Raw genomic sequence first — 6000 nt, forward strand, 5'->3', positions numbered from 1 at the left:
GTGAAATAAATTGTAATTTTTCTTTCCTTGAAAAATGAAAAAAATCGAAAATTTCTTGTAAGTCTGTGAGTAAAATGCATATTTAAATTTTATCATTATCATTCGTATAAATTATGCTTTTCTGTTTTATACGAAAAAATTTATTCTACGACATTTGAATGATAATTTCTCGATATGGATGATTGAAATATTCAATTTTGTCAGTTTCTACGTAATCATCGTATTTTTTCATCAGATTTGGTGAGTTCAGTATTAAATAGGGACAAAATCGGGATTTAAATCATCGATACGATTTGTATCAATCATTATACAATGGTAGTAAATAATTTTATCAGTCAATATTTCGAGATTAATTTTATTTTAATATCGGAGAGGAATAAAAATTCTATGGTTGATTCTAAAATTGAAAGAAAATAGGGAAATAAATGATTAAAAATTTAAGTAAGGGGAGATGATAGTTTGCTGCCGTAAAAATCGTAGATGCGTGAAATATTTAAATTAATTTTTATATGGCCCCCAGTGAAAAATTTTTTACCCGTGGAATTTGTGTCCTTTTCTATGAAGTTCAAAGAAATTTACTCTGCTATTTTATAATAAAAATTCACTGAGATATCGATGATTGAACTTTTCGATTTTTGTCACTTTTCACGTTCGTATCATCAGTATCTCAGCAAAATTTCATCCAAAATTACGTAGTGAATTTCTTTTGAGATAATTGATATAGGCGTAAATTCCATTAATTGGATTCTTTTCCATTCAAGCAGTGAAAAAATTTAATTTTGTATTCTTTAATTACCATTTTACATAAGTGAAATTATTACAAATCAAATTAAAAAAATAAGTTTTTATATGGCCCTCAATGAAAAAATATCAATAACTGAAATTCGTGTTTTTTTTCTGTTATACCGAAAGAAATTTAATCCAATTTAAATTAATAATTGAATGAAAATTCCCTTATATACCGGAGATCCAAAATTCTTGAATTTTGTCACTTTCTAAAACCAAAATGACCAAATCTTAAAAGGTTATAAGTCGTAAAAATTGGTACAAACCAAGATTTTCAATTATCAATATTTTGGCAAATTTCTATTCGAATGTCATTCCGTAAATTTCTTTCGATATTTCTCTCGAAAAAGGAGTAAATTATACTAATCTGCATTTAGAGCCGCATGAAAACTTGAAATTTCAATTCCCTTAATTACCATTTAAAAAAAATTGAAATTATTAGAACTAAATATTTTTATATGATAATTTTTTTAATATTTATTTTAATTATTGAATCAACTATAGAATATTTATACTTATTCATGAAACACCATGTATTCAATGTTACCATTCCAATTTAATAAGTTCCAATTCTTGTCAAAAATCTAATGCTTTTTTCGTGTTATTTCTTTTATCTAAGAAATCCCAATTTTCACTTTGCAACTATCTAATGATGTCGGAACTATCTATCTATCTATCTATCTATATATAGATGGATAGATAACTTTTCTTTTTTGGCATCAAACTTCGATTGCAATTTTAGCAGCGGACGCCTTATTGATTCACGTCAAAAGTACAGGGGGCTTGAAAAAAAAAAGGAGAACTAAAAGAGTATTATATAAAAGGGAGAGGTATATCAAAGTTCAGTGAAAAGATACACGTTAGATGAGCAAAAGGTAGAAGAAATTGGTGTAAGGGTGAAGTACAGTGTGTGGGAAAAGAAACAAAAAAAAAATTGGAGCCTTCAATGTTGTATATAGTATGAGATCTTCTCCAAAAAATAAAGCAAAAAAGCAAGAAAGAAGACGCTAGTGAAAAAGAGCAAAAAATTGGAAACAAAGAATGGGGGGGGGGGGAAAGAAAAGTTCACGAAATCAAAGGAAAAGCAAAAAATAATAATAAATAAAAAAAATCGAAAATAATAATAAAAGATAAGTTTTTCGTTCCTTAAGAAAAGCCTCGTTACAAAGTGGTGCGAGAGAAGCGTAAAGAGGCAAGGCGATGCACCTGCTTGAAGTTTCTTGCGATTGCTATTTAAAAGATGTTGCCAAAAAGAAACTTCTATTTTTTTAGTTTTCCGGAACTTTTTCCTTTTTGGAAATGTTCTAAAAAATGCGTATGGATTTTTTTCTATTTTAATGAGAAATGTTTGTTTCGTTCATAGTTAAAGAATGTATTTACAACCATTTTTTCAGGATTTCGAGAGCAATTGATCAGAATTTCAGTCTCCTTGATCTATAAATTCTTGAGATACATCAATGAGAGTTTGAAGTGTATCATTATGTAAATTAGGCATGGGTATTTTTAGGCTTTAGATATTTCAAAGGCAAATCCGATGATACGCTACAAATTTTATACGTCTCTGGGCATGCGCTCCGCATTCGTACCGAAATCGTTTTACGCTATATATCGAGAACTCCGTAATTCAGATAGTCAACATTGATATCGTTTGTTAGCTATTCCAAAAACAAATTTGATAATATCAATTTCGTTATGTCAGTACCTGCCACGGAAAGTTAGGCACAAAGAACGTATTCACGTCAAAACTTGCGGCCGTGTCCATGACACAGCCTACCCCAATTATTTTGATTATTTTCTGAGAATATTAAAAGGAAATTTTCGGTCATTTTCTGGAAATTACGAAAATAAAAGTTTTTGTCATTATCTGGGAATTTTGAAAGAATATTTTCGGTCCTTATCGATGAATTCAAAAGAACCCCCATGTGTCGTCCTTGAACCGTTAAATTTCTGTGACTGTCTTAAACCGACCCAAAAGAATGTCCTTCCCTCGCATATTTCACGGCCCCTATTTGTTTCATATAGCGGCCCCATCATCATCATTATCACGCCTGATAATGACAGCTCTGATGTGGTATAGGCAGAGATTCAAAGCTCTCTCAGTATAGCCATTTTGTTTTACTTTTAAGGACAAGAACGACTTTGAAAAATACTCCATTTTGACGCAAACCAAATGTGAGAATTCGTATTAATCCGTCATTGTTTTTAATTACGAAATCAAAGAGAAAAGAAATGAAATACAGTTTAAATGTATACAAGGAAAAAAACACGTTAAACGCGATTTTCTCAGATTGCAGTTGTCCTTAAGTTAAAAAATTATAACTGTACCAAAAGTTCTGAAATTTTTCACGAATTTTTATGCGACATGTGTTAGTAAAATGAAGCTGAAACTTGGATATCCGACAGTTTGTTAGAATTTTATGAATTTTCAGTTTTTTCCAAACTCTAAAATATCATAAAGTAAAAAGATAAATTTCAAAAATCTGTGAGTTTGTGAAATCGACATTTAAAAAAATACTTCTCATTGGTAAATTGCTTAATCGGAAGTTCATTTTATTAACACATGTTGAATACCTTTCTCCTCTGAATAACCTTTCTGCATAATTTCAGAGATTTTGGTGACACTTTTTTTTTTAAATCTCAGAGCCAAACTCTAAAACAACAACCTGAGAAAATAGCGTCCAAAGTGTATTTTACACTATATTTCATTACTTTTCTTTCTGATTTTAGAAGATAGAATTCAGGAATTGGTACGAAATTTTTTGCATTTGGTTCGATTCAAAAGGGAATATTTTTCGAAGTCATTTTTGAAAGATAGACTGGAACTGTTCGTGACACTCCTTAACTCGAACACCCTGTATATCTATTCCCAATCTGCATGTAGTTATCAAAGATATAGGGTATCGTTATCGTTCCCATAATCAAATCGATCCGGGGCAAAAAAAAATACCAAATAAGAAAGTACTACAGTTCCAAACGAGATACGCGCACAAGGTAACCCCAACTTTCGCATAACTTGCAACACAGATATATATATATATATTTTTATCTATACTACAGTACTATATGTACTCTTTCTTCTGCTTTGGTACTGCTCAATCAAGGCAGAGTTTCCTGTCGCCAAAGAAACCGATATCTTAAATTACGGGAGAAGATTCCACCGAAAGCAAAATATAAAAAAAAATGAGAAGTGGTTGGAGAGAAGAGAATAAGAAATGGGTGAAAAGATGGTGTAAGAGAAATTGAAAGAATAGGAACGGACAATAAAGGGGATAGGAAAGTACAAAAAAAAAGCCTTTTTCTCCTTTTTTTTTGCTCTCGTGTTCTCTTCCATCGATGATCATGGTGCATAAAATAAAAATAAAATAATAGAAGCACTACCAGAGTAGAAAAAAATTCGGTGAATAATGAGGTAGAGCCCTACAGCTTTCTATTGGTAAAAAATAAGGTGGGGCTTATTCGTCTTTAGCTGTTCGTTATTGGACCTCGAAAACCCTGAATCTTTTTTTCTCTCTCTCTCTCTCTCTCTCTTAGGGTCTTCATTTTTGATTTTCTTATATTCAAGAAACTCAAGTTATATATATGTATATATGAAAAAAGAAAAATAAGAGAAGAAAGTCCTTAATATATTTCGTCTTCTTTATACTCATGCCCTTGTTTTTCATTTCGGTGCGAAAGGTGAAAAAATAGCAAAAGGAAAAAGGTCTGGAGAATACAAGAAAAGGAATATGTGCCTTTACTTGTGTTTGAAACAAAGGTTTTTAGGATAGATGGCTTCTAGCCTCGGGGGCTTGAAAGGATGGGTACATGATTTTTTTTTTTTTTTTTTTAGTATTGTATGTATTTTTTTTTTTTTTACTTTTTTTTATTGTTTCTGTTTCTGCACCATGCGCGGTGAATTTGAAATTTCACTGTTCAACGTCGAGCTTTCGCACAAGCTTTCTCTTTCTATCTCTCTCATTCGCATTTGCATACTGCTGCTGCTTCCAAGGAAATGCGTTCCTTTGTTTTTTTGTTTATTTATTTTCTGTACAGAGAAATATGCATTTCAGAGACGATGGTCTCCGTGGAATCGGATTTTTATTCTTTCTTTCTTTTTTTTTTTTTTTTAATTTTTGTGGATTAGAAATTTAGAGATTTTGAAATTTCTGGAGATGTTTGAAAATACAGTGAAATTTCTCTACAACGATATTTTTTCGAATATTCTTTGGAATTGTATATAGTCCAATGTTAAACTCTTCTCGATACAACGATATCCTTTTCTACTATAAATCCTTCTATAACGATATTGCGTGAGGATTGTTCAAAACCGCTACAACGATATTTTTTATATTTCACTCAAAATCGCTTTCAATATATTTTCCTCAACAGTAAATTAATATAAATTCCTCACCACACAGTGAGTTTTTCAAGGGTTTTTAAAACAATATATTTAACTGTTTTGGTATTTTGCATTATCTACCTTCCGAAAGTGTTAATGAGGTTTCTGTGAAGCTACTTTCTGTGTAGTAGACAACAATGTTGTGCAGGAAACTACTTTACGATGTGCAACAACTCGTTGAATTTTATTAATCAATTACTTTTGATGCGAATAAACACTTGTAAATGCATTTTATCATGGTACTAACAACACCTATTCAGAAGAGATACCAACAACAGCGTGAATTTAGTGGCGCCTGATGCTATACCGTATATATGACGATATTTTTTCTTAGTCAGAAGAGTATCGTTATATCGAGGTTTCACTGTATTCTAGAAAAAATTCTTTTGAATTTCCCATTTTAGAGAGTATTTTTTTCTTTTTGCATGGAATTTTTGTGAAATTGTGGCCTTGAAGTTGGAACTTTCGATATTGATTATGTTTAGGCTACTGTCTGTACAGAAAGTTGGCTGGACTAATTTTTTTCTTCCATGGAACTGTTTGGATCGCCGTGTGTTCAAGACTGGTGGAATTACATACTATTAAATATCATATAAGACCCTGCATATTAGAATTTTTTAGTTTTTCTGTTTTTGCACCATGCATGGTGAATTTGAAATTTCACAGTTTCAGCTTTCGCAAGCTTTCTTGTTCTTCTCTCTTTCCATCTCTCATTTTCATTTGCATACTGTTGCTTAAAGGAAATGCGTTCCTTCGTTTTCATTTATTTATTTTTTTGCACTGAAATATTCATTTCCGAGACGTGGTCTCTATGGAATCAAACAATTTTTACTTTT

The sequence above is a fragment of the Pholcus phalangioides genome, unplaced genomic scaffold (assembly GCF_987345545.1).
Source record: "Pholcus phalangioides strain wild (caught in Gottingen) unplaced genomic scaffold, Ppha-v1.0 ptg000017l_1, whole genome shotgun sequence".
Classification (NCBI taxonomy): domain Eukaryota; kingdom Metazoa; phylum Arthropoda; class Arachnida; order Araneae; family Pholcidae; genus Pholcus; species Pholcus phalangioides.